Source organism: Neolamprologus brichardi, chromosome 23, assembly GCF_056152115.1.
Source record: "Neolamprologus brichardi isolate AB-2024 chromosome 23, ASM5615211v1, whole genome shotgun sequence".
NCBI lineage: Eukaryota > Metazoa > Chordata > Actinopteri > Cichliformes > Cichlidae > Neolamprologus > Neolamprologus brichardi.
Window position 1 is genome coordinate 32525421 of NC_142125.1, and position 13706 is coordinate 32539126.

The following is a 13706-nucleotide window of genomic DNA, read 5'->3' on the forward strand; positions in this document are numbered from 1 at the left end:
CTGGGGTTGTTCTTATTTTCTTCGATCAGTGATGAGTAGTAAGCTGTTCTGGCTTTGCGGAGGGCTTTCTTATAAAGCAACAAACTATTTCTCCAGGCTAAATGATGATCCTCTAAATTTGTGACACGCCATTTCCTCTCCAGATTACGAGTCATCTGCTTTAGGGTACGTGTTTGAGAATTATACCACGGGGTCAGGTACTTCTGATTAGAGACCTTAGTTTTCACCGGAGCTACAGTATCCAGAGTCGTACGTAGTGAGGAGGTGAAATTATTAACAAGATAATCGACCTCTGTTGGGGTAGCGTTCAGATAGCTGCTCTGCTCTGTGTTGGTACAGGGCATTGACAATGATAACAGTGGCTGGATTATATTCTTAAACTTAGTTACAGCGCTTTGAGAAAGACATCTACTTTGATAAAGTCCACTCTCCACTGCTGCGTAATCAATTATTGTAAATGTAAATGTTATCAAGAAATGATCAGACAGGAGAGGGTTTTCAGGAAACACTGTTAAATGTTCAGTTTCTATGCCATATATTAAAACAAGATCTAGAGTGTGATTAAAGTGGTGGGTGGGTTCTTTTACATTTTGAGAGAAACCAATTGAGTCTAACAACAGATTAAATGCCATGTTGAGGCTGTCATTTTTAGCATCAACATGGATGTTAAAATCACCCACAATAATTATTTTATCTGAGCTCAGAACTAAATTAGATATAAAGTCTGAGAAATCAGACAGAAACTCTGTGTAAGGCCCAGGTGGACGATAGATGATAACAAGTAAAACTGGTTTCTGAGTTTCACAGCTGGGGTGGACAATGTTAAGCATCAGGCTTTCAAATGAATTAAAAGTCTGTCTTGGTCTTTCATTAATTAATAGACTGGTGTGAAAAATTGCTGCCAAACCGCCCCCTCGACCTGTGCTTCGAGATTTCTGGTAGTTAGAATGACTCGGGGGTGTTGATTCATTTAAACTAACATAATCATCCTGCTGCAACCAGGTTTCTGTAAGGCAGAGTAAATCAATTTGTTGATCAATTATTAAGTCATGTACTAACAGAGACTTGGAGGAGAGAGACCTAATATTTAATAATCCACATTTCACTGTTTTACTCTTTGGTTCAGATGTGGATACTGTATTGTTCTTTCTTTGTAAATGTTTAAGTTGTTTGTTGCTGGTTTTTAGTTTGTTTTTTGTCTTTTTGGAAGCAGACACACTCTCTATGGAGATGGGTTTTTGGGGGGGTAGCAGGAGGAGAGAAGCTGCAGAGAGGCGTGTAAGACTGCAACTCTGCTTCCTGGTCCCAACTCTGGATAGTCATGTTTTGAGGGGTTTAATAAATTTGTCGATATTTCTAGAAATGAGAGCTGCTCCATCCAAAGTGGGATGGATGCCATCTCTCCTAACAAGACCAGGTTTCCTCCAGAAGGTTTGCCAATTATCTATGAAGCCCACATCATTTCTGGGACACCACTCAGACAGCCAGCAATTTAAGGAGAACATGCGGCTAAACATGTCACTCCTGGTCTGATTGGGGAGGGGACCAGAGAAAACTACAGAGTCCGACATTGTTTTGGCAAAGTTACACACCGATTCAATATTGATTTTAGTGACCTCCGATTGGCGTAACCGGGTGTCATTACTGCCGACGTGAATTATGATTTTACTGAATTTACGTTTACCCTTAGGCAGCAGTTTTAAATTTCCTTCAATGTCGCCTGCTCTGGCCCCTGGAAGACAATTGACTATGGTTGCCGGTGTCTCTAGCTTCACATGTCTGAGAACAGAATCACCAATTACCAGAGTTTGACCCCCAGCGGGTGTGTCACCGAGTGGGGAAAAACGGTTAGACACATGAACGGGTTGGTGGTGTACCTGGGGCTTCTGTTTAGGACTATGCTTCCTCCTCACCGTTACCCAGCCGCCTTCTTTCCGCAGCTGCTTGGGATTTGCCGGGGAACAGCTAGCGGGGCCTACGCTATCTTCGGCTGCACCAGCTACAGGGGCCTGGCTAGCTAAGGGTGAGAGAAGGGTGCAAAGCCGAGTCCCCAGATCAGTAATCCTGGCCTCCAGAGCTGCAAATATGCTACATATGTTACAGATATCATTACTGCTAAAGGAGGCCGAGGAGTAACTAAACATCTGACACAATGAGCAATAAAGTGCAGAAGGGACAGGTGAAGTAGCCATGGTGCTAACGGGTCGGCTACGAGCTAAGCTAGCGAAACAGTACAGAGACAGTGAGTGAATACTTTGGCTATAAATTAGGTAGTGAGTACACAGAAAGTGTGCTTCGGATGAAGCACGTGAAGATTATACTGTGAAAAAAAAGAATGTATTTAAAAGTTGTTAATTAAACTGCTAAGCAAATAAGCTACTCAGAAACACCACTGTGTTTGAGCAGGAACAGGAAGCGATACTATACCACAGAGCGAGCGAACACCAAGTGACAGCGCCTTGACGCATGCATACTTTCTGGCCAATAAACACAAATGTCACACAACATATTAGATTTCACAGGCTTTCTAATTATACCGGCAGTGATATACTCGATAGTGCATAACTTTGGAGCCACAGATCATTTCAACAGAAATCACGTGTCAGGCAAAATTGGGAGGAAAGGCAATTTAAGTGACTTTGAATGCCTCCTTTTTGTTGGTGCCAGACGGGCTTGTCTGAGTATTTCAGAAACTGCTGATCTGTTGGGATTTCCCCACACAACCATCTCTGTGGTTTACATAGGATGATCTAAAAGCAGCAGTTCTCTGGGTGAAAAGTCCTTGTTAATGTCAAAAGTCAGAAAAGAATGGTCAGACTGCTTTGAGCCGTCATGAAGGGAAAAATATATACACCAGATATCACTCTTGTCAGCTAAGAACAGGAAACTGAGTCTACAATTCACACGGGCTCACAAAATCTGGACAACAGACGGTTGGGCAAATGTTACCTGGTCTGATGAGTCTTGCTTTGAGCTGCAACATTCAGATCAAAGGGTCAGAATTTGGTGTAAAGAACATGAAAACGTGAATCCATCCTTATAGGATTGCATTAGATCAATGCTTCAGGGTGCTAATGGTGGAGTATTGTTGCTGACCATTTCCATCCTTTTATGACCACAGTGTATACATCTTCTGATGACTGCAGAATAAAACAAAGTGTAAAAAAGCTTAAATCATCTCAATATGGTTTCTTGAACATGACAATAAGTTCACTGTACTCTGGCCTCTACAGTCACCAGACCTTAATCCAATAGAGCATCTTTGGGATGTGCATCTGATAAATCTGCCATGGACCAAAATCTCTGAGGAATGTTTCAGCCACTCTGTTAAATCTGTCCCATATAGAAATAACCCTGGTACTTCGGGGTGGCTGTAGCTTAGGTGGTAGAGCAGATCATTTACTAATTGGAAGGTTGGTGGTTCGATCCCTGGTTGCTTGAGAAATATCCAAATATACTTGTGCAAGAGACTAACCCCAAGTTACTTGTGAGTGTTAACGTTATATAGAACGGAGTATAGGAATAGGTGAAATAGGTATTGTCACCCTTTGAGTCCTTAGGTAGAGTAGAAAGCACTACACAAGAAACAGTCCATTGCTTCTCAGTACTTCCATACTAAATAAATGCACTGAAGGCAAACAATACGGGTTTATATCAGTTTTGTAGAATTCATTCCTCCATAATCATTCTATCCACGTTGTGCAATGTGCCAATACCTCTGGCAGCAACACAGCCCAAGAGCATGATGCTACCACCACCATGCTCGACAGCATGTTCTCATGTTTGAAAGCCTCACTGTTACCCCTCCAAACATACCTTTTATCACAGTGGCCAAACAGCTCAATCTTTCTCTCATCTAAGCACACAACCTTTCTTCAGAAGGTATTTGGCTTGTAAATGTGGGCAGCTGCAAATTTCAGTCAAGTTTGAAGGTGTCAATTTTGGAACAGGGGCGTCTTTCTTGGTCAGCACCGTCTTAGTCCATGGTGAGGTAAAATAGGCTTCACTGTGGACATTGATGCTGACGTTTGTGTAGTTTCTAGTTCATGACAGGCTTGAACATTTATAGTTCCTGAACATCCTAACCATTTTCCTCTCATCTAACTAACTTGTACTTTGAATTGTTTTAACTTTAAATCTACAGTTGTACAATCCTTCTTTTTCCACTTTGTTCTTTGGATTTTCCACATTGTTCTGAGTATTGGTCAATCCAATGAGTCCAGTCAAATGAACCCTTTTAATGCACAGAGAAACTACCAGCTGTAATAAAAAAAAGTAGTAATGAAACATTAACAAGCCTTAGCCTTGTCAAGGTAAAAGACACCATAGAACTGTCATTACAAAATATATTTGAATCTATCTATCTATCTATCTATCTATCTATCTATCTATCTATCTATCTATCTATCTATCTATCTATCTATCTATCTATCTATCTATCTATCTATCTATCTATCTATCTATCTATCTATCTGTCTGTCTGTCTACCTATCTATCTATCTATCTATCTATCTATCTATCTATCTATCTGTCTGTCTACCTACCTACCTACCTACCTACCTACCTACCTACCTACTTTTGATCCATTGTGGATTAGAGAAAAATAAATTAACATTTGTGCATCCTGTTCTTGTTTTTTTTGTTGTTGTTGTTGTTTTATTACAGATGTATGGTACCCTGGAAAAAGAACAGTTCAAAGAAATCATTAAAAGAACAGAATTGGACAGGCGAGAGATGGCAGCATAGTAAACAACCCCCAGACAAAAGTCAACAAAAACCATTCTGAAGCCAATAAAAACAGAGGTAAAAACCACAGTGCCTTAACTTTTAGAAAGGGGTGAAGATGACAACCACCTCTGAGAGTAAGAAATCTGTTCTACCTGTCGATAAACTCAACGAAATACAACCCCCTGAAGAACCTAATGATAGCCGCCACACAGCAAACCTGGTTTTAGGCGGCACCAGCAGAGGGGAGGATCTGGTGGATTTATCCATGATTCTCACAGAAATACGCAACTTCAGGCAAGATGTCAAAGCATAAGTCGATGATATTAAAGGAGAAACAGCGAAAACCAACACAAGGCAGGATGAGGCGGAAGCCAGAATCCTGGAAAATGAGGAGAGGCCGCAAAAATCAGAGGCTTTATCGTAGCTGCTCAAAAGGCACGAGCAGACCCAGCTGAGACTAACCGATCAAGAGGGACGCTTAAGAAGTGAGACTGATGGACTGAGCAGTAAAGGAAAGGAAAAAACAAACTTGGTTAAATTATGCAAATAATCTAAATCTTGGACCCATAAAAGAGGTCAAAGTAACAGAACTCCACTCAAAAGCTGGCAACAAACAAAACTACTAACCCAAACAAACTGCCCTACCCTTACATAGTGGCTGATCAGCCCACAAAGACACAAAAGCGATATCTTACACAAAAACCTAACTGAAACTAACATAACAGCTTTAGTCCCAATTGGTTTACAAAGGAAATGTCGATCACTTCCTGTCCAGGACTCTGTCTTACTGTCCCTTGCTGTCTTGTATCAGATAAATCAATGGTTTGTTTCAGGAAAATATTTTTTCTGTTAAACATCTAGTCCAATTTTGTTAATAATACTGAATTTAAGAAGGTTTGGTCTTTGCTACAGAAGTGAAGTTCCACTTATTTCTAAAGTAAATGTTGCATTTCAATTGCTAGTCTTGGTAGCCGGGAACCGCCGCCCGACTCACATGGCACCCAACCCCTATGGTGCCTCCTGCGGGTGGCGGGCCTGCAGAAAGATGGGCCCCAGTCCCTTTTTCGGGCTGTGCCCGGCCGGGCCTTAGTCCATGGACACAGTCTGTATCTCTACAGATGCATTTTCCATTGATCAGTCAGTACCAGTCCATATTTTAGAGCACACTGACTCCTACTGACTTAAAAAAAAAAGTTAAAGTCTTTATGTCCCCCCGCCCCCGATTTACAGCAGGTGCCTTCCCCACCCTGAGCTTAATTTAGTCAAGTGGCCTCTTCCTATTAAAAGGGAGTTCATCCTCCCTTTTCTGCGTGTCTCTCCTGATCTTACTTTTTGTCATTTGAATAGTGTGCATATTTGTGAGGTGCTCTTTCAGCAGTGGCCATCTGTCCAGACTTTATAGCATATTATAGCATATCTGTGTGCCTACTACATAAATTCCTCTATGTGCCAAGGATCTGAAGGGCTGCTATCTCACTCTGTGCTTTTTCTACAACGGATCACATAACCAGTCAGGTCAGAGGGCTGCTGCCTGTCAGTGATGAGCTTATCTATCTGTCGCAGCATACCATGTGTTTGAGTCAAGGAATGCGAATGAACAAGCAGTTAGTGCGGCTTGTATCTCAGTAATTTCCTCAAGAAAAATGCAAGCCCTGAAATTTCCATCTTTGACTCTGAAACATAATCTGAAAGAAACACATTCATGCATGCTTTGGTATACAGACTCATGAAACAATAAAGGAAATGCAAGGCATTGGACCAGCACTTACCAGAACAGTACCAATGATGGTTCTTGTGCATGTATTTAAAATTGCTCCTGGAAAGATGGAACACCATTCATCCAAAATTATTGCTTTGTTTGGTGTTTTGTAAACTGCGATGTTTAACATGTCAGCCAAAAACCTCCATAGGCCCAGATCCTTCTGTCACCTCTCACACTGTATGTATTTACCCCTCTAATCAGGACTATATAATCACAGTTGATCTTTCAGAACAATTATACTTTGACTAACAATGCTTGTCCACATTTAAGAGGTATTGTGGAGGACTGCAATCCCGAGGTCCTTAATCAGCAGGCACAGTACAAGGACATTATGTCAGAGCTCTACGGGTGAGGCAGCTATTTTCTGTCTGGGGGAGGGTTTGTCGAGGGTGAGGGTCACTGCTATGAACCTCATGTATTCGCTCTTTTTTTTAAAAAAAAAACCTGTTCTGGACTAATTTCCACCTACTGTATAGTTATTCTGTTCTTATCATTTAAGGTGAATGTGCACTTTGTCTTTGTTCTATAAATCAACTGAATATAGAATGTGTCATGTCTGGCATTTCTTAAATCTTCACAAGAGAGACTACTACTTCCCACACGTGCACCATACATATTCAAGAATTAATTACTTTATCACTGACACTAACTGTCTGCAGCAGGTCCACTCCTGTGCCTACCATAGCATAGTTATTTCAGATCATGCCCCACTTACTCCGTCTCTGCCTCTTCCACATCTTCCTATAAAAACTGCACAATAGGATTTCAATTCAACCTTTCCGTCAGATGACAGTTTTGTAAAGTTTCGCCAAGATGAGATATGCTTTTATTTCGCCACTAACTCCTCCCTTAATACTTGCAGCCTTGTTGTATCACGTGTCTTTAAGGCCTATATCTTATTCAGCAAAAATTGAAAAACAGTCCACTTATGAGCGAAATAAGTCAATGCAACAAATTAAGGAGGCTGATGACCAGTATGCTCTCAAACAGAGTCACGAAATGTTTAAAAAGCATGTTGAACTCAAAACAAGACTTGACCCACTCACAACTTAATCAACTCAACGTTTGCTCTTGCTTGACAAATCAAAATTCTACATGCATGGTGACAGACCCCACCAATTACTGGCAAGCCTTCTCAACAGTTCTAGGGCAAGGCAAAGTATTCTTGAAGCTCGACAACAAGATGGCAACATGTAGAACAGTAGATGTAGGCTGCTGGGGGATTCCCATGATGCATTGAGTTTTTCCTTTCCAGTCACCTTTCTCACTCACTATGTGTTAATAGACCTCTCTGCATTGAATCATATCTGTTATTAACCTCTGTCTGTCTTTCACAGCATGTCTTTTATCCTGTCTTCCTTCTCTCACCCCAACCAGTCGCAGCAGATGGCCGCCCCTCCCTGAGCCTGGTTCTGCCGGAGGTTTCTTCCTGTTAAAAGGGAGTTTTCCCTTCCCACTGTTGCCAAAGTGCTTGCTCATAGGGGTCATATGATTGTTGGGTTTTTCTCTGTATCTATGAAGCGCCTTGAGGTGACTTTTGTTGTGATTTGGCGCTATATAAATAAAATTGAATTGAATTGAATTGAATTGAATTGAATTGAACTGAACTGAATTGAATTGAATTGAATTGAATTGAATTACTGTGTGCGCAGCTTAGTATAACCCTCACTGACTGCATTAAACAAGGATCTCTTCCTCAGTCATTTTATGAAGCCTGTGCCACACTTATTGCAAAGAAAGGAAAAGATCCGGTGGAATGTGACTCTTTTAGACAGATTTCTCTTGAACACAGATGCTATAATATTAGCAAAGATTCTTGCCCGTAGACTACAATTGGTTCTCCCAACAATTATTTCAAAAGCCCAAACAGGCTTCATTAAAGGTCACTGATTTAATGTAAGAAGGCTATTTAACATAGTTTATTTCAGCTCTACAGATGCTGATGAATATGTTGTCTCTCTGGACACTGAAGAAGCCTTTGATCGAGTTGACTTCGACAATCTCTTTGCAGTCGTTCACAGATTTGGTTTTGGAGCAAAATTATGGATGGATTAAACTGCTCTACTCTCAGCTATCTGCTACAAAACGGACTAACGTCCAATTGTTAAAAACATTCAAACTTCACAGAGGCACACGCCAGAGATGTCCTCCCAGCCCCCTGGATTTTAATCTGGCCGTAGAACCCCTTGTCATTGCGTTTCACAGTTGCAAGTACACGGCATTTGGAGAAATACCATAGAACACAAGGTCTCGCTTTATGCAGATGATCTCCTGCTTTTTATTTCTAAGCCTTCAACTTCATTACCATCTACATTAAATCTGCTTGGTCAATTTGGTCAGCTTTCGGGTATAAACTGAACCTCCTGAACACTCACTGAAAATATGGGGCCAGTATAAGAAATACTTTCATCTCTGGGACTTCTCCCCTCTCAGCCCCACTGTGTCTAACCATTTCTTTAAACCTTCTACCCAGGACGGTGGGTTTGTGGAGTGGCACAGAAGTGGAATAGCTTTCTTTAAAGACCTGTTCATAGCCAACAAACTAGCATCATTTGAACAACTTGCTAATAAATACAATCTACCACCAACACACTTTTTCAGATACTTGCAAGTCAGGCACTTTATTCATTCCCAGATTTCAGGCTCAAGCCCTCTACCAGAGCTACACTATTAGAAAATATCCTACAACTCAATCCAACCAATAGAGGGCTGATGTCCCTGCTTTTCAATAAAATATTAAACTTGACACAAACCTCTTCATCCAAACTCAGAACATTATGGGCAGAAGACTTAGACATGACAAAACATGGGCCCCATAAGCTAACATGCATTGGTGTAACTTTGTGCTGAACATTGGGGGGGTCAAGATCTCTGTCTAAATAAATAAATGGGGTAAATTCCCAAATGATTAAACATGCAACTATTTTGCTGGTAATAACTGAAGAAAATCAACAGCCTATTTATGCAAGATAATTCATAGTTTTATTGGAGGGGGGGGGGGGGGGGTCATAACCCCCCTGGAAATTACGCCCCTGCTAAAATGTCAACGCAACATTATTATGTGCCCGCCACTGTTTAATCCAGTTAAAAGTGGTGCATAGAGCCCACTTCTCAAAATCCAGATTATCTCATATATATCCTGAAATCACTCCATACTGTGATAGATGCAAAGCTGCTGAAGCCTCACTGATCCATATATACTGGTCTTGTCCCAACTTGACCAGTTCTGGACAAAGGTTTTCCATACCCTGTCCAGGATTCTCAGTGTGATGCTGCCACCTGGACCCCTGCTTTCTCTCTTTGGCATCAGTGGGAATGAGGCACCTCTACTGGCATTCTGTTCCCTCTTGGCCAGGAGGGCAGTTCCACTGAGGTCGCGGAGCGCTGCCCCTCCCATCACAAACAGTGGTTATATGACCTGATGTAGCGGCTAAAACTGGCAAAAAATAACACATTCACTTAATTTTTTTTTTTTTTTTTTTTTTTTTTTTTTTGCCTGTCCCATTTGGTTCTTTAGCCATCAGAACTGTTGTCTGAAGACCAACAAGGATACCCAATGGATTTATTTTGCCAAATGGATCATCATGGCATTGCCGTATTGGTCCATTTGATCGACCTTTGTTTTTATTATTTATTTTATTTTATTTTCAGTTGTTACAGACGGGACAGACGTGCGTGACGGATAGGAAAGGGAGAAAGAAAGAGGAAGGAAAAGAAAAACAGAAGGGGGAGAGGGACAGTGAGAAAGGGGGAAAAAATATATCTCCTGGATCACCTGTTGAGAGAAAAAGAAGAGAAAACAAGCAAAAAAACCAAAGCAACATACTAAACACAACGCCATCGCATTAATCTAGCTAAGTGTAAACAGCAGTAAATACTAAATATTGAATGTTGTTGTGCAGCACGCAGGACAGACAGCGCACAATGTGCTTTGAAGTAGCAGCCAAGAAAGGTGTGATTTAAGTCTACGAACAGTGAACACCCGTGTGCACATCTGTGTGGATCGGTGTGCTTGTATTCAAATGGTTTCCCCATGTAATGGTCTGCAAGAGGATGTAGAGAGCCATAGCCCTGTCCCCCAGGGCATGAAGCAGGCATGGAGGAGATCCAGGCCCCAGACATCCAGAGGCCCCAGAGTGCAAGAGCCCAAGGAGGACCACCGGAGGGGAGCATCCGTGCCACCTTCATGGGAAGGGCTGAGGATCCCCAGACGAGGGGTCACCCAGTAGCCACCGGGCAGAAGCTAGAGGGGGCTGCACCAGAGTGAACCGAGCTGCAGGCACAGAGGCCGGAGGCCCCGGAAGAAGCCTGACCGAGCAACAGGCGCCAGGCCCCGCCAAGTAGCCACCGGGAGTGAGCTGGTACATACCTGAGCGCCCAGCCCCGGACACCAAGAACCAACAATGCACCGACCCCTGAGGACATCAGTCACCGGCAGGGAGTGTGGTGAGGGGAGATAGGCCTCCACACTTGGAGGGCCTGGGAGTTCCCAGAGAGGTGGAGTCTAAGACCTGACCTGACATATAGACACAGACAAACAGGCACACACAGACACAGACATGCATTCTCACCCTCATGCACACATATACAAACACTCAGCACTCACCCAACGTAGGAATAAACGTAAATGGACATGTACACACAATCACACTCCTCAAACATACTCTATACCCCGGGTCCAGGTACCCTCGCCCCCAGAGGGGGAAACGGCACCCAGACCCAAGAGATGTTACCCTTCCCTCTGGGGTGGAGGCAAGCAGACCGCCCCAGGCTGCGCAGCAGCAGGGAGGCCAATCGGACAGCCAGCATCTCTTCCCAGCCCCCCCGCCCCGATGGCTAGCAGAGAACGGGGGTGTGTTAAGACCCCATACCTCCCTCCTCCTGCTCAAGTGTAGTGTTGCTGCGTGTTGCTCTAAAGTGCATTTAAAACAAGGGAGAGCATGGTGCTGCTGCCAGAGAGCAGCAGGTGTTAGCACGGCCCCTCCCGAGAACCCTCAATGTCTACATGGATTTAAAATTGAGAGGTGGGCACCGGCGCCGGAGGTAGGTTTGAATACACAGACCGTCTACTGGACGCCGTTAACGTGCCCACCTTCAAGGCCCTATATATATATGTGTGTGTTATGAGAGTGTAAGTAATGTGGATGTCTAAGTTGTGAGATAAAATTGAGGCACAGGTGGCCAGAAGAGGACAGAGGGGGGGGAATGTCTGCCCTGCACCCTGGTGACACACCCGCACCCCAAGGCCCTACCTGTGTGGGTGGGTGTGGTGGAGCGGGAAGAGGGAGGTAGCCGGGGATGGGGAGGAAAAGAAGGGAGGGGAGGATGCCCCTCCCTAGGGCCAGCTCCCCCACATTCACTTAAACTTCAGCAACATTGTAAAAAGGGGGGCTCAACCCGGGGTAGCGGTCATGGCCAATTAGGGGCTCTGTTGGCTCTTAGGTGACAGTTTCCTCTTGGCTGCGTGCAGCAGGGCTAGGGGAGGGTCTGTGCTGACGGACGGGGGTTACTGACCTGGTAGCCTGGCTGCCCCTGGGTGGGTCCGGGAAGGGCGTGAGGCCTGGAGCCCTGGCTGGTGTGTTGCCGGGGGTTGTGGGCGGGTGGGTGTATGGGGGCCCAGCCCTGGCGCAGGGTGCCGCCGGTGCGTCGAGCCACCTGGGGGGCTCTTCAACTGGTGGGGGGGGGGGTTGTCACATCTTGCAGGAGCTTTCCTCTTTTCAGGAACTCTCTCTGCAAGAGGGGGAGATACAGGAGAGGTGGAGGAAGATCTCAGCCTGGGCGTCTATTGTCTTATGTAGTCTGGAAGATGAGTGGATGATGGGGTGGGTGCAGTTTTCTCTGTGGTGGGGTTGGGTGGACTGTCCTGGGCTCTGTGGGGCCGGGCGGTGCTGCTGCACTGGGCCCCGGTTCGGATGGGCCTGTGCCCCCTTTCCCTGGCGGGTCGCGGAGTATGGGGGTGCCTACTGGGGTCAGCGGGGGAGCTTGCCCCTCCCTTCCTTCCCTCCCCATCTCCAGCTGCCTCCCTCTTCCCGCTCCACCACAACCACCCACACATGCAGGGCCTTGGAGTAGGGGTGTGTCACCAGGGTGCAGAGGAGGTAACCCCCCCCCATGTCCCTTCTGCCTGCCTCTGCCTCAATTTTATCCCACAACTTAGACATTCACATTACTCACACTCTCATTACACATACATATAGGATCTTGGGGGTGGGCACGCTACACGGAATCCAAATTACCATCAGGGTGTACACCTCACCCCTGGCGTCGTTGCCCACCTCTCAATTTTAAATACACGTAGACATTGAGGGCTAGCAGGAGGGGCTATGCGCTTACCTGCTGCTCTCTGGCAGGTAGCTCCATGCCCTCCTGGGTTTTAAATGCACCTTAGAACACACATACATCAACACTACAATGAGCGGGTGGAGGGAGGTTAGGAGTCTTCTCTCACCCCCCGTTCTCTGCGACCTGCTGGAGCAGGGGGGCTAGGAGGAGGAGTTGGCCGTCCGACTGGGGTCCGGAATGTGGGGCCTCCCTGCTGCTGCGGAGTCGGGGCAGTCTGCTTCTCCCCACCGCAGGGAAAAAGGGTAACACAACCTGGGTCTGGGTGCAGTTCCCCCCTCCAGGGGCAAGGGTACCTAGACCCGGTTTGTAGAGTACGCAGGGGGAGTGTGATTGTGTGTACAGCGTCTCTTTATGTCTGTCTCCACGTTGGTTGAGTGTGGAGTAAGTGCATATGAGAGCATGAGGGTGGGAATGGATGTTTGTATCTGTGTGTGCCTGTATGTCTGTGTCTATATGTCAGGTTGGGTATCAGACGCCACCTCTCTGTGGACATCTCAGGCCCTCCAAGGTATGGAGGCCTATCTCCCCCCACCACTTCCCCTGCCGGTGGCAGACGCCCGCAGACATCGGTGCGTTGGTGGTTCTTTGTGTCCGGGGATGGGCGTCCAGGTACACACCGGCTCACTCCTTGGCGGCTGCTTATCGGGGCCTGGAGCCTGGGGCTCGCTCGGGCCACTTCGGAGGTGGGGTGCCCCCGGCCTCTCGGCCTGGGGCTCGGTCACTCAGGCACAGCTGGCTGCCGGCGGAGCTCACGGGCACGTCACTGCAACCCCCCCTGGCTTTTGCTCCGTGGCTGCTGAATGACCCCTCATCTGGGACTCTCCTCAGCTCTTTCTGGGACAGTGGCACGGCTGCCCCTCTGTTGGTCTTCCTT